General features: G+C 45.0%; 11 non-coding genes across 11 annotated transcripts; all 11 read left to right on the top strand.

The window, feature by feature from the left end:
• Window positions 1-748: 748 nt before the first annotated feature.
• Window positions 749-939, top strand: LOC141248158 (U2 spliceosomal RNA). The gene has a single exon (XR_012311413.1). It is a non-coding gene; the product is annotated as a U2 spliceosomal RNA (small nuclear RNA).
• Window positions 940-2,054: 1,115 nt separating this feature from the next.
• Window positions 2,055-2,245, top strand: LOC141248157 (U2 spliceosomal RNA). The gene has a single exon (XR_012311412.1). It is a non-coding gene; the product is annotated as a U2 spliceosomal RNA (small nuclear RNA).
• A 1,115-nt stretch (window positions 2,246-3,360) lies between these two features.
• On the top strand, window positions 3,361-3,551 carry LOC141248155 (U2 spliceosomal RNA). The gene has a single exon (XR_012311410.1). It is a non-coding gene; the product is annotated as a U2 spliceosomal RNA (small nuclear RNA).
• A 1,115-nt stretch (window positions 3,552-4,666) lies between these two features.
• On the top strand, window positions 4,667-4,857 carry LOC141248154 (U2 spliceosomal RNA). The gene has a single exon (XR_012311409.1). It is a non-coding gene; the product is annotated as a U2 spliceosomal RNA (small nuclear RNA).
• Window positions 4,858-5,972: 1,115 nt separating this feature from the next.
• On the top strand, window positions 5,973-6,163 carry LOC141248153 (U2 spliceosomal RNA). The gene has a single exon (XR_012311408.1). It is a non-coding gene; the product is annotated as a U2 spliceosomal RNA (small nuclear RNA).
• Window positions 6,164-7,278: 1,115 nt separating this feature from the next.
• LOC141248152 (U2 spliceosomal RNA) lies at window positions 7,279-7,469 on the top strand. The gene has a single exon (XR_012311407.1). It is a non-coding gene; the product is annotated as a U2 spliceosomal RNA (small nuclear RNA).
• Window positions 7,470-8,584: 1,115 nt separating this feature from the next.
• Window positions 8,585-8,775, top strand: LOC141248151 (U2 spliceosomal RNA). The gene has a single exon (XR_012311406.1). It is a non-coding gene; the product is annotated as a U2 spliceosomal RNA (small nuclear RNA).
• A 1,115-nt stretch (window positions 8,776-9,890) lies between these two features.
• LOC141248209 (U2 spliceosomal RNA) lies at window positions 9,891-10,081 on the top strand. The gene has a single exon (XR_012311461.1). It is a non-coding gene; the product is annotated as a U2 spliceosomal RNA (small nuclear RNA).
• Window positions 10,082-11,196: 1,115 nt separating this feature from the next.
• LOC141248208 (U2 spliceosomal RNA) lies at window positions 11,197-11,387 on the top strand. Its single transcript, XR_012311460.1, has one exon. It is a non-coding gene; the product is annotated as a U2 spliceosomal RNA (small nuclear RNA).
• Window positions 11,388-12,502: 1,115 nt separating this feature from the next.
• Window positions 12,503-12,693, top strand: LOC141248207 (U2 spliceosomal RNA). The gene has a single exon (XR_012311459.1). It is a non-coding gene; the product is annotated as a U2 spliceosomal RNA (small nuclear RNA).
• A 1,115-nt stretch (window positions 12,694-13,808) lies between these two features.
• Window positions 13,809-13,999, top strand: LOC141248206 (U2 spliceosomal RNA). Its single transcript, XR_012311458.1, has one exon. It is a non-coding gene; the product is annotated as a U2 spliceosomal RNA (small nuclear RNA).
• The last annotated feature ends 593 nt before the right edge of the window (window positions 14,000-14,592 follow it).

Genomic DNA, 14,592 nt, shown 5'->3' with positions numbered 1-14,592 from the left:
AGCAAATGCCCTTGTTATCAACAGCAGCCTTTTAAACTCACCCGAGCTAACAGGTATGTGCGCTGGTTACACTGCTGCGCTTAAAATTTCTTTTTTGGTTTGCTACAATGCCTTTTCTGAAACGTTGTCTCCTTCTGCTGGAACACTGACTTCTTTCATTTAATGCCTGCAGACTATAAAAGAGAACCCAACCCAAAAAGTTTGGTTGATTAGTCTGTGGCATTCTGTTAAACTGTTGCTTATGGCGGTCTCTGTGAGCTTCTCAGCGACATTCAGCCAGCCAGGTATCCTGCCTGCAGTAGATGGAATGTGGCAATGGAACGCTGGCTGCGCGTGTCATAATAGGCTCTGAGCCTTTATATACCTGTGCACAGCAGCAGCCACCTTCAGTCTGCTGCTGGACAGCCAGCAGCAGCAGCAGCAGGAGAGGTATGTAATCAGGAGCCCTCCTGCTAAGGGTAGACAGCTGCTCGTTCCACCCCACCCCCCGCCTTAATTGGTTCTCCTCCCTTCCAACGGTGTTGAGGCGGGTGGGAACAGCAGGGGGTGAAGGTGCTGTGTTTAAAGAGGTGGAGTTATGCAGATCTAAAACGCGTGGATTGCAGCAGCAGCAAGCCGAAAAGTGCAGGCATGTAAGGGATCTAGAGGTTGACAACATGTCTTCTTAACGGGAGTCCAGGAGCTCATCTCCACAAATGGACTTTTTAGGATCCTTGGGTGGCTCCGTAGTTTGAAACCAATTCTGGTTATCGCTTCTCGGCCTTTTGGCTAAGATCAAGTGTAGTATCTGTTCTTATCAGTTTAATATCTGATACGTCCCCTATCTGGGGACCATATATTAAATGGATTTTTAGAACAGGGAGATGGAAAAAGAGCTTGCTCTGTCCACTCCACGCATTGACCTGGTATTGCAGTATCTCCAGGACCGGTGCACCCCTTCTTTAATGCAGTTTCTAAAATCAGAAAGAATTGAATTCAATGTTTTTTGTTCATTTTGCTTGTTTGTCGGATTTTGGGATGGACTCTTTGGCTCTGCTTTTCTTCTCCTCATTGGATTTTTCATGTTCAAAGTTGCAGAAGCCAGATTACAAGCTCATTTTGGTTCAACTTCAGCAACTGTGCATTGCATTGCCATGTAATGTGATGCAATGCTATCTTTCTAGCTCTCCCTTTCTACTTCCTTTTGGATAAACAGACATATTAGGCAAGCATTTTGGAGCTTTCACCTAAATAACTACAGGTGGTGAGATAAGCTGCACAATATAATTGACCTTTCAGTATATTGTTGCACACACACCATCTATTTAGCAAATGCCCTTGTTATCAACAGCAGCCTTTTAAACTCACCCGAGCTAACAGGTATGTGCGCTGGTTACACTGCTGCGCTTAAAATTTCTTTTTTGGTTTGCTACAATGCCTTTTCTGAAACGTTGTCTCCTTCTGCTGGAACACTGACTTCTTTCATTTAATGCCTGCAGACTATAAAAGAGAACCCAACCCAAAAAGTTTGGTTGATTAGTCTGTGGCATTCTGTTAAACTGTTGCTTATGGCGGTCTCTGTGAGCTTCTCAGCGACATTCAGCCAGCCAGGTATCCTGCCTGCAGTAGATGGAATGTGGCAATGGAACGCTGGCTGCGCGTGTCATAATAGGCTCTGAGCCTTTATATACCTGTGCACAGCAGCAGCCACCTTCAGTCTGCTGCTGGACAGCCAGCAGCAGCAGCAGCAGGAGAGGTATGTAATCAGGAGCCCTCCTGCTAAGGGTAGACAGCTGCTCGTTCCACCCCACCCCCCGCCTTAATTGGTTCTCCTCCCTTCCAACGGTGTTGAGGCGGGTGGGAACAGCAGGGGGTGAAGGTGCTGTGTTTAAAGAGGTGGAGTTATGCAGATCTAAAACGCGTGGATTGCAGCAGCAGCAAGCCGAAAAGTGCAGGCATGTAAGGGATCTAGAGGTTGACAACATGTCTTCTTAACGGGAGTCCAGGAGCTCATCTCCACAAATGGACTTTTTAGGATCCTTGGGTGGCTCCGTAGTTTGAAACCAATTCTGGTTATCGCTTCTCGGCCTTTTGGCTAAGATCAAGTGTAGTATCTGTTCTTATCAGTTTAATATCTGATACGTCCCCTATCTGGGGACCATATATTAAATGGATTTTTAGAACAGGGAGATGGAAAAAGAGCTTGCTCTGTCCACTCCACGCATTGACCTGGTATTGCAGTATCTCCAGGACCGGTGCACCCCTTCTTTAATGCAGTTTCTAAAATCAGAAAGAATTGAATTCAATGTTTTTTGTTCATTTTGCTTGTTTGTCGGATTTTGGGATGGACTCTTTGGCTCTGCTTTTCTTCTCCTCATTGGATTTTTCATGTTCAAAGTTGCAGAAGCCAGATTACAAGCTCATTTTGGTTCAACTTCAGCAACTGTGCATTGCATTGCCATGTAATGTGATGCAATGCTATCTTTCTAGCTCTCCCTTTCTACTTCCTTTTGGATAAACAGACATATTAGGCAAGCATTTTGGAGCTTTCACCTAAATAACTACAGGTGGTGAGATAAGCTGCACAATATAATTGACCTTTCAGTATATTGTTGCACACACACCATCTATTTAGCAAATGCCCTTGTTATCAACAGCAGCCTTTTAAACTCACCCGAGCTAACAGGTATGTGCGCTGGTTACACTGCTGCGCTTAAAATTTCTTTTTTGGTTTGCTACAATGCCTTTTCTGAAACGTTGTCTCCTTCTGCTGGAACACTGACTTCTTTCATTTAATGCCTGCAGACTATAAAAGAGAACCCAACCCAAAAAGTTTGGTTGATTAGTCTGTGGCATTCTGTTAAACTGTTGCTTATGGCGGTCTCTGTGAGCTTCTCAGCGACATTCAGCCAGCCAGGTATCCTGCCTGCAGTAGATGGAATGTGGCAATGGAACGCTGGCTGCGCGTGTCATAATAGGCTCTGAGCCTTTATATACCTGTGCACAGCAGCAGCCACCTTCAGTCTGCTGCTGGACAGCCAGCAGCAGCAGCAGCAGGAGAGGTATGTAATCAGGAGCCCTCCTGCTAAGGGTAGACAGCTGCTCGTTCCACCCCACCCCCCGCCTTAATTGGTTCTCCTCCCTTCCAACGGTGTTGAGGCGGGTGGGAACAGCAGGGGGTGAAGGTGCTGTGTTTAAAGAGGTGGAGTTATGCAGATCTAAAACGCGTGGATTGCAGCAGCAGCAAGCCGAAAAGTGCAGGCATGTAAGGGATCTAGAGGTTGACAACATGTCTTCTTAACGGGAGTCCAGGAGCTCATCTCCACAAATGGACTTTTTAGGATCCTTGGGTGGCTCCGTAGTTTGAAACCAATTCTGGTTATCGCTTCTCGGCCTTTTGGCTAAGATCAAGTGTAGTATCTGTTCTTATCAGTTTAATATCTGATACGTCCCCTATCTGGGGACCATATATTAAATGGATTTTTAGAACAGGGAGATGGAAAAAGAGCTTGCTCTGTCCACTCCACGCATTGACCTGGTATTGCAGTATCTCCAGGACCGGTGCACCCCTTCTTTAATGCAGTTTCTAAAATCAGAAAGAATTGAATTCAATGTTTTTTGTTCATTTTGCTTGTTTGTCGGATTTTGGGATGGACTCTTTGGCTCTGCTTTTCTTCTCCTCATTGGATTTTTCATGTTCAAAGTTGCAGAAGCCAGATTACAAGCTCATTTTGGTTCAACTTCAGCAACTGTGCATTGCATTGCCATGTAATGTGATGCAATGCTATCTTTCTAGCTCTCCCTTTCTACTTCCTTTTGGATAAACAGACATATTAGGCAAGCATTTTGGAGCTTTCACCTAAATAACTACAGGTGGTGAGATAAGCTGCACAATATAATTGACCTTTCAGTATATTGTTGCACACACACCATCTATTTAGCAAATGCCCTTGTTATCAACAGCAGCCTTTTAAACTCACCCGAGCTAACAGGTATGTGCGCTGGTTACACTGCTGCGCTTAAAATTTCTTTTTTGGTTTGCTACAATGCCTTTTCTGAAACGTTGTCTCCTTCTGCTGGAACACTGACTTCTTTCATTTAATGCCTGCAGACTATAAAAGAGAACCCAACCCAAAAAGTTTGGTTGATTAGTCTGTGGCATTCTGTTAAACTGTTGCTTATGGCGGTCTCTGTGAGCTTCTCAGCGACATTCAGCCAGCCAGGTATCCTGCCTGCAGTAGATGGAATGTGGCAATGGAACGCTGGCTGCGCGTGTCATAATAGGCTCTGAGCCTTTATATACCTGTGCACAGCAGCAGCCACCTTCAGTCTGCTGCTGGACAGCCAGCAGCAGCAGCAGCAGGAGAGGTATGTAATCAGGAGCCCTCCTGCTAAGGGTAGACAGCTGCTCGTTCCACCCCACCCCCCGCCTTAATTGGTTCTCCTCCCTTCCAACGGTGTTGAGGCGGGTGGGAACAGCAGGGGGTGAAGGTGCTGTGTTTAAAGAGGTGGAGTTATGCAGATCTAAAACGCGTGGATTGCAGCAGCAGCAAGCCGAAAAGTGCAGGCATGTAAGGGATCTAGAGGTTGACAACATGTCTTCTTAACGGGAGTCCAGGAGCTCATCTCCACAAATGGACTTTTTAGGATCCTTGGGTGGCTCCGTAGTTTGAAACCAATTCTGGTTATCGCTTCTCGGCCTTTTGGCTAAGATCAAGTGTAGTATCTGTTCTTATCAGTTTAATATCTGATACGTCCCCTATCTGGGGACCATATATTAAATGGATTTTTAGAACAGGGAGATGGAAAAAGAGCTTGCTCTGTCCACTCCACGCATTGACCTGGTATTGCAGTATCTCCAGGACCGGTGCACCCCTTCTTTAATGCAGTTTCTAAAATCAGAAAGAATTGAATTCAATGTTTTTTGTTCATTTTGCTTGTTTGTCGGATTTTGGGATGGACTCTTTGGCTCTGCTTTTCTTCTCCTCATTGGATTTTTCATGTTCAAAGTTGCAGAAGCCAGATTACAAGCTCATTTTGGTTCAACTTCAGCAACTGTGCATTGCATTGCCATGTAATGTGATGCAATGCTATCTTTCTAGCTCTCCCTTTCTACTTCCTTTTGGATAAACAGACATATTAGGCAAGCATTTTGGAGCTTTCACCTAAATAACTACAGGTGGTGAGATAAGCTGCACAATATAATTGACCTTTCAGTATATTGTTGCACACACACCATCTATTTAGCAAATGCCCTTGTTATCAACAGCAGCCTTTTAAACTCACCCGAGCTAACAGGTATGTGCGCTGGTTACACTGCTGCGCTTAAAATTTCTTTTTTGGTTTGCTACAATGCCTTTTCTGAAACGTTGTCTCCTTCTGCTGGAACACTGACTTCTTTCATTTAATGCCTGCAGACTATAAAAGAGAACCCAACCCAAAAAGTTTGGTTGATTAGTCTGTGGCATTCTGTTAAACTGTTGCTTATGGCGGTCTCTGTGAGCTTCTCAGCGACATTCAGCCAGCCAGGTATCCTGCCTGCAGTAGATGGAATGTGGCAATGGAACGCTGGCTGCGCGTGTCATAATAGGCTCTGAGCCTTTATATACCTGTGCACAGCAGCAGCCACCTTCAGTCTGCTGCTGGACAGCCAGCAGCAGCAGCAGCAGGAGAGGTATGTAATCAGGAGCCCTCCTGCTAAGGGTAGACAGCTGCTCGTTCCACCCCACCCCCCGCCTTAATTGGTTCTCCTCCCTTCCAACGGTGTTGAGGCGGGTGGGAACAGCAGGGGGTGAAGGTGCTGTGTTTAAAGAGGTGGAGTTATGCAGATCTAAAACGCGTGGATTGCAGCAGCAGCAAGCCGAAAAGTGCAGGCATGTAAGGGATCTAGAGGTTGACAACATGTCTTCTTAACGGGAGTCCAGGAGCTCATCTCCACAAATGGACTTTTTAGGATCCTTGGGTGGCTCCGTAGTTTGAAACCAATTCTGGTTATCGCTTCTCGGCCTTTTGGCTAAGATCAAGTGTAGTATCTGTTCTTATCAGTTTAATATCTGATACGTCCCCTATCTGGGGACCATATATTAAATGGATTTTTAGAACAGGGAGATGGAAAAAGAGCTTGCTCTGTCCACTCCACGCATTGACCTGGTATTGCAGTATCTCCAGGACCGGTGCACCCCTTCTTTAATGCAGTTTCTAAAATCAGAAAGAATTGAATTCAATGTTTTTTGTTCATTTTGCTTGTTTGTCGGATTTTGGGATGGACTCTTTGGCTCTGCTTTTCTTCTCCTCATTGGATTTTTCATGTTCAAAGTTGCAGAAGCCAGATTACAAGCTCATTTTGGTTCAACTTCAGCAACTGTGCATTGCATTGCCATGTAATGTGATGCAATGCTATCTTTCTAGCTCTCCCTTTCTACTTCCTTTTGGATAAACAGACATATTAGGCAAGCATTTTGGAGCTTTCACCTAAATAACTACAGGTGGTGAGATAAGCTGCACAATATAATTGACCTTTCAGTATATTGTTGCACACACACCATCTATTTAGCAAATGCCCTTGTTATCAACAGCAGCCTTTTAAACTCACCCGAGCTAACAGGTATGTGCGCTGGTTACACTGCTGCGCTTAAAATTTCTTTTTTGGTTTGCTACAATGCCTTTTCTGAAACGTTGTCTCCTTCTGCTGGAACACTGACTTCTTTCATTTAATGCCTGCAGACTATAAAAGAGAACCCAACCCAAAAAGTTTGGTTGATTAGTCTGTGGCATTCTGTTAAACTGTTGCTTATGGCGGTCTCTGTGAGCTTCTCAGCGACATTCATCCAGCCAGGTATCCTGCCTGCAGTAGATGGAATGTGGCAATGGAACGCTGGCTGCGCGTGTCATAATAGGCTCTGAGCCTTTATATACCTGTGCACAGCAGCAGCCACCTTCAGTCTGCTGCTGGACAGCCAGCAGCAGCAGCAGCAGGAGAGGTATGTAATCAGGAGCCCTCCTGCTAAGGGTAGACAGCTGCTCGTTCCACCCCACCCCCCGCCTTAATTGGTTCTCCTCCCTTCCAACGGTGTTGAGGCGGGTGGGAACAGCAGGGGGTGAAGGTGCTGTGTTTAAAGAGGTGGAGTTATGCAGATCTAAAACGCGTGGATTGCAGCAGCAGCAAGCCGAAAAGTGCAGGCATGTAAGGGATCTAGAGGTTGACAACATGTCTTCTTAACGGGAGTCCAGGAGCTCATCTCCACAAATGGACTTTTTAGGATCCTTGGGTGGCTCCGTAGTTTGAAACCAATTCTGGTTATCGCTTCTCGGCCTTTTGGCTAAGATCAAGTGTAGTATCTGTTCTTATCAGTTTAATATCTGATACGTCCCCTATCTGGGGACCATATATTAAATGGATTTTTAGAACAGGGAGATGGAAAAAGAGCTTGCTCTGTCCACTCCACGCATTGACCTGGTATTGCAGTATCTCCAGGACCGGTGCACCCCTTCTTTAATGCAGTTTCTAAAATCAGAAAGAATTGAATTCAATGTTTTTTGTTCATTTTGCTTGTTTGTCGGATTTTGGGATGGACTCTTTGGCTCTGCTTTTCTTCTCCTCATTGGATTTTTCATGTTCAAAGTTGCAGAAGCCAGATTACAAGCTCATTTTGGTTCAACTTCAGCAACTGTGCATTGCATTGCCATGTAATGTGATGCAATGCTATCTTTCTAGCTCTCCCTTTCTACTTCCTTTTGGATAAACAGACATATTAGGCAAGCATTTTGGAGCTTTCACCTAAATAACTACAGGTGGTGAGATAAGCTGCACAATATAATTGACCTTTCAGTATATTGTTGCACACACACCATCTATTTAGCAAATGCCCTTGTTATCAACAGCAGCCTTTTAAACTCACCCGAGCTAACAGGTATGTGCGCTGGTTACACTGCTGCGCTTAAAATTTCTTTTTTGGTTTGCTACAATGCCTTTTCTGAAACGTTGTCTCCTTCTGCTGGAACACTGACTTCTTTCATTTAATGCCTGCAGACTATAAAAGAGAACCCAACCCAAAAAGTTTGGTTGATTAGTCTGTGGCATTCTGTTAAACTGTTGCTTATGGCGGTCTCTGTGAGCTTCTCAGCGACATTCAGCCAGCCAGGTATCCTGCCTGCAGTAGATGGAATGTGGCAATGGAACGCTGGCTGCGCGTGTCATAATAGGCTCTGAGCCTTTATATACCTGTGCACAGCAGCAGCCACCTTCAGTCTGCTGCTGGACAGCCAGCAGCAGCAGCAGCAGGAGAGGTATGTAATCAGGAGCCCTCCTGCTAAGGGTAGACAGCTGCTCGTTCCACCCCACCCCCCGCCTTAATTGGTTCTCCTCCCTTCCAACGGTGTTGAGGCGGGTGGGAACAGCAGGGGGTGAAGGTGCTGTGTTTAAAGAGGTGGAGTTATGCAGATCTAAAACGCGTGGATTGCAGCAGCAGCAAGCCGAAAAGTGCAGGCATGTAAGGGATCTAGAGGTTGACAACATGTCTTCTTAACGGGAGTCCAGGAGCTCATCTCCACAAATGGACTTTTTAGGATCCTTGGGTGGCTCCGTAGTTTGAAACCAATTCTGGTTATCGCTTCTCGGCCTTTTGGCTAAGATCAAGTGTAGTATCTGTTCTTATCAGTTTAATATCTGATACGTCCCCTATCTGGGGACCATATATTAAATGGATTTTTAGAACAGGGAGATGGAAAAAGAGCTTGCTCTGTCCACTCCACGCATTGACCTGGTATTGCAGTATCTCCAGGACCGGTGCACCCCTTCTTTAATGCAGTTTCTAAAATCAGAAAGAATTGAATTCAATGTTTTTTGTTCATTTTGCTTGTTTGTCGGATTTTGGGATGGACTCTTTGGCTCTGCTTTTCTTCTCCTCATTGGATTTTTCATGTTCAAAGTTGCAGAAGCCAGATTACAAGCTCATTTTGGTTCAACTTCAGCAACTGTGCATTGCATTGCCATGTAATGTGATGCAATGCTATCTTTCTAGCTCTCCCTTTCTACTTCCTTTTGGATAAACAGACATATTAGGCAAGCATTTTGGAGCTTTCACCTAAATAACTACAGGTGGTGAGATAAGCTGCACAATATAATTGACCTTTCAGTATATTGTTGCACACACACCATCTATTTAGCAAATGCCCTTGTTATCAACAGCAGCCTTTTAAACTCACCCGAGCTAACAGGTATGTGCGCTGGTTACACTGCTGCGCTTAAAATTTCTTTTTTGGTTTGCTACAATGCCTTTTCTGAAACGTTGTCTCCTTCTGCTGGAACACTGACTTCTTTCATTTAATGCCTGCAGACTATAAAAGAGAACCCAACCCAAAAAGTTTGGTTGATTAGTCTGTGGCATTCTGTTAAACTGTTGCTTATGGCGGTCTCTGTGAGCTTCTCAGCGACATTCAGCCAGCCAGGTATCCTGCCTGCAGTAGATGGAATGTGGCAATGGAACGCTGGCTGCGCGTGTCATAATAGGCTCTGAGCCTTTATATACCTGTGCACAGCAGCAGCCACCTTCAGTCTGCTGCTGGACAGCCAGCAGCAGCAGCAGCAGGAGAGGTATGTAATCAGGAGCCCTCCTGCTAAGGGTAGACAGCTGCTCGTTCCACCCCACCCCCCGCCTTAATTGGTTCTCCTCCCTTCCAACGGTGTTGAGGCGGGTGGGAACAGCAGGGGGTGAAGGTGCTGTGTTTAAAGAGGTGGAGTTATGCAGATCTAAAACGCGTGGATTGCAGCAGCAGCAAGCCGAAAAGTGCAGGCATGTAAGGGATCTAGAGGTTGACAACATGTCTTCTTAACGGGAGTCCAGGAGCTCATCTCCACAAATGGACTTTTTAGGATCCTTGGGTGGCTCCGTAGTTTGAAACCAATTCTGGTTATCGCTTCTCGGCCTTTTGGCTAAGATCAAGTGTAGTATCTGTTCTTATCAGTTTAATATCTGATACGTCCCCTATCTGGGGACCATATATTAAATGGATTTTTAGAACAGGGAGATGGAAAAAGAGCTTGCTCTGTCCACTCCACGCATTGACCTGGTATTGCAGTATCTCCAGGACCGGTGCACCCCTTCTTTAATGCAGTTTCTAAAATCAGAAAGAATTGAATTCAATGTTTTTTGTTCATTTTGCTTGTTTGTCGGATTTTGGGATGGACTCTTTGGCTCTGCTTTTCTTCTCCTCATTGGATTTTTCATGTTCAAAGTTGCAGAAGCCAGATTACAAGCTCATTTTGGTTCAACTTCAGCAACTGTGCATTGCATTGCCATGTAATGTGATGCAATGCTATCTTTCTAGCTCTCCCTTTCTACTTCCTTTTGGATAAACAGACATATTAGGCAAGCATTTTGGAGCTTTCACCTAAATAACTACAGGTGGTGAGATAAGCTGCACAATATAATTGACCTTTCAGTATATTGTTGCACACACACCATCTATTTAGCAAATGCCCTTGTTATCAACAGCAGCCTTTTAAACTCACCCGAGCTAACAGGTATGTGCGCTGGTTACACTGCTGCGCTTAAAATTTCTTTTTTGGTTTGCTACAATGCCTTTTCTGAAACGTTGTCTCCTTCTGCTGGAACACTGACTTCTTTCATTTAATGCCTGCAGACTATAAAAGAGAACCCAACCCAAAAAGTTTGGTTGATTAGTCTGTGGCATTCTGTTAAACTGTTGCTTATGGCGGTCTCTGTGAGCTTCTCAGCGACATTCAGCCAGCCAGGTATCCTGCCTGCAGTAGATGGAATGTGGCAATGGAACGCTGGCTGCGCGTGTCATAATAGGCTCTGAGCCTTTATATACCTGTGCACAGCAGCAGCCACCTTCAGTCTGCTGCTGGACAGCCAGCAGCAGCAGCAGCAGGAGAGGTATGTAATCAGGAGCCCTCCTGCTAAGGGTAGACAGCTGCTCGTTCCACCCCACCCCCCGCCTTAATTGGTTCTCCTCCCTTCCAACGGTGTTGAGGCGGGTGGGAACAGCAGGGGGTGAAGGTGCTGTGTTTAAAGAGGTGGAGTTATGCAGATCTAAAACGCGTGGATTGCAGCAGCAGCAAGCCGAAAAGTGCAGGCATGTAAGGGATCTAGAGGTTGACAACATGTCTTCTTAACGGGAGTCCAGGAGCTCATCTCCACAAATGGACTTTTTAGGATCCTTGGGTGGCTCCGTAGTTTGAAACCAATTCTGGTTATCGCTTCTCGGCCTTTTGGCTAAGATCAAGTGTAGTATCTGTTCTTATCAGTTTAATATCTGATACGTCCCCTATCTGGGGACCATATATTAAATGGATTTTTAGAACAGGGAGATGGAAAAAGAGCTTGCTCTGTCCACTCCACGCATTGACCTGGTATTGCAGTATCTCCAGGACCGGTGCACCCCTTCTTTAATGCAGTTTCTAAAATCAGAAAGAATTGAATTCAATGTTTTTTGTTCATTTTGCTTGTTTGTCGGATTTTGGGATGGACTCTTTGGCTCTGCTTTTCTTCTCCTCATTGGATTTTTCATGTTCAAAGTTGCAGAAGCCAGATTACAAGCTCATTTTGGTTCAACTTCAGCAACTGTGCATTGCATTGCCATGTAATGTGATGCAATGCTATCTTTCTAGCTCTCCCTTTCTACTTCCTTTTGGATAAACAGACATATTAGGCAAGCATTTTGGAGCTTTCACCTAAATAACTACAGGTGGTGAGATAAGCTGCACAATATAATTGACCTTTCAGTATATTGTTGCACACACACCATCTATTTAGCAAATGCCCTTGTTATCAACAGCAGCCTTTTAAACTCACCCGAGCTAACAGGTATGTGCGCTGGTTACACTGCTGCGCTTAAAATTTCTTTTTTGGTTTGCTACAATGCCTTTTCTGAAACGTTGTCTCCTTCTGCTGGAACACTGACTTCTTTCATTTAATGCCTGCAGACTATAAAAGAGAACCCAACCCAAAAAGTTTGGTTGATTAGTCTGTGGCATTCTGTTAAACTGTTGCTTATGGCGGTCTCTGTGAGCTTCTCAGCGACATTCAGCCAGCCAGGTATCCTGCCTGCAGTAGATGGAATGTGGCAATGGAACGCTGGCTGCGCGTGTCATAATAGGCTCTGAGCCTTTATATACCTGTGCACAGCAGCAGCCACCTTCAGTCTGCTGCTGGACAGCCAGCAGCAGCAGCAGCAGGAGAGGTATGTAATCAGGAGCCCTCCTGCTAAGGGTAGACAGCTGCTCGTTCCACCCCACCCCCCGCCTTAATTGGTTCTCCTCCCTTCCAACGGTGTTGAGGCGGGTGGGAACAGCAGGGGGTGAAGGTGCTGTGTTTAAAGAGGTGGAGTTATGCAGATCTAAAACGCGTGGATTGCAGCAGCAGCAAGCCGAAAAGTGCAGGCATGTAAGGGATCTAGAGGTTGACAACATGTCTTCTTAACGGGAGTCCAGGAGCTCATCTCCACAAATGGACTTTTTAGGATCCTTGGGTGGCTCCGTAGTTTGAAACCAATTCTGGTTATCGCTTCTCGGCCTTTTGGCTAAGATCAAGTGTAGTATCTGTTCTTATCAGTTTAATATCTGATACGTCCCCTATCTGGGGACCATATATTAAATGGATTTTTAGAACAGGGAGATGGAAAAAGAGCTTGCTCTGTCCACTCCACGCATTGACCTGGTATTGCAGTATCTCCAGGACCGGTGCACCCCTTCTTTAATGCAGTTTCTAAAATCAGAAAGAATTGAATTCAATGTTTTTTGTTCATTTTGCTTGTTTGTCGGATTTTGGGATGGACTCTTTGGCTCTGCTTTTCTTCTCCTCATTGGATTTTTCATGTTCAAAGTTGCAGAAGCCAGATTACAAGCTCATTTTGGTTCAACTTCAGCAACTGTGCATTGCATTGCCATGTAATGTGATGCAATGCTATCTTTCTAGCTCTCCCTTTCTACTTCCTTTTGGATAAACAGACATATTAGGCAAGCATTTTGGAGCTTTCACCTAAATAACTACAGGTGGTGAGATAAGCTGCACAATATAATTGACCTTTCAGTATATTGTTGCACACACACCATCTATTTAGCAAATGCCCTTGTTATCAACAGCAGCCTTTTAAACTCACCCGAGCTAACAGGTATGTGCGCTGGTTACACTGCTGCGCTTAAAATTTCTTTTTTGGTTTGCTACAATGCCTTTTCTGAAACGTTGTCTCCTTCTGCTGGAACACTGACTTCTTTCATTTAATGCCTGCAGACTATAAAAGAGAACCCAACCCAAAAAGTTTGGTTGATTAGTCTGTGGCATTCTGTTAAACTGTTGCTTATGGCGGTCTCTGTGAGCTTCTCAGCGACATTCAGCCAGCCAGGTATCCTGCCTGCAGTAGATGGAATGTGGCAATGGAACGCTGGCTGCGCGTGTCATAATAGGCTCTGAGCCTTTATATACCTGTGCACAGCAGCAGCCACCTTCAGTCTGCTGCTGGACAGCCAGCAGCAGCAGCAGCAGGAGAGGTATGTAATCAGGAGCCCTCCTGCTAAGGGTAGACAGCTGCTCGTTCCACCCCACCCCCCGCCTTAATTGGTTCTCCTCCCTTCCAACGGTGTTGAGGCGGGTGGGAACAGCAGGGGGTGAAGGTGCTGTGTTTAAAGAGGTGGAGTTATGCAGATCTAAAACGCGTGGATTGCAGCAGCAGCAAGCCGAAAAGTGCAGGCATGTAAGGGATCTAGAGGTTGACAACATGTCTTCTTAACGGGAGTCCAGGAGCTCATCTCCACAAATGGACTTTTTAGGATCCTTGGGTGGCTCCGTAGTTTGAAACCAATTCTGGTTATCGCTTCTCGGCCTTTTGGCTAAGATCAAGTGTAGTATCTGTTCTTATCAGTTTAATATCTGATACGTCCCCTATCTGGGGACCATATATTAAATGGATTTTTAGAACAGGGAGATGGAAAAAGAGCTTGCTCTGTCCACTCCACGCATTGACCTGGTATTGCAGTATCTCCAGGACCGGTGCACCCCTTCTTTAATGCAGTTTCTAAAATCAGAAAGAATTGAATTCAATGTTTTTTGTTCATTTTGCTTGTTTGTCGGATTTTGGGATGGACTCTTTGGCTCTGCTTTTCTTCTCCTCATTGGATTTTTCATGTTCAAAGTTGCAGAAGCCAGATTACAAGCTCATTTTGGTTCAACTTCAGCAACTGTGCATTGCATTGCCATGTAATGTGATGCAATGCTATCTTTCTAGCTCTCCCTTTCTACTTCCTTTTGGATAAACAGACATATTAGGCAAGCATTTTGGAGCTTTCACCTAAATAACTACAGGTGGTGAGATAAGCTGCACAATATAATTGACCTTTCAGTATATTGTTGCACACACACCATCTATTTAGCAAATGCCCTTGTTATCAACAGCAGCCTTTTAAACTCACCCGAGCTAACAGGTATGTGCGCTGGTTACACTGCTGCGCTTAAAATTTCTTTTTTGGTTTGCTACAATGCCTTTTCTGAAACGTTGTCTCCTTCTGCTGGAACACTGACTTCTTTCATTTAATGCCTGCAGACTATAAAAGAGAACCCAACCCAAAAAGTTTGGTTGATTAGTCTGTGGCATTCT

The sequence above is a fragment of the Phyllobates terribilis genome, unplaced genomic scaffold, assembly GCF_046119375.1.
Source record: "Phyllobates terribilis strain yellow unplaced genomic scaffold, ASM4611937v1 Scaffold_3591__1_contigs__length_74597, whole genome shotgun sequence".
In the NCBI taxonomy this organism is placed as follows: Eukaryota; Metazoa; Chordata; class Amphibia; order Anura; family Dendrobatidae; genus Phyllobates; species Phyllobates terribilis.
The sequence above is the reverse complement of the archived record's forward strand: the minus strand, read 5'-3'. Positions and strand labels throughout refer to the sequence as shown.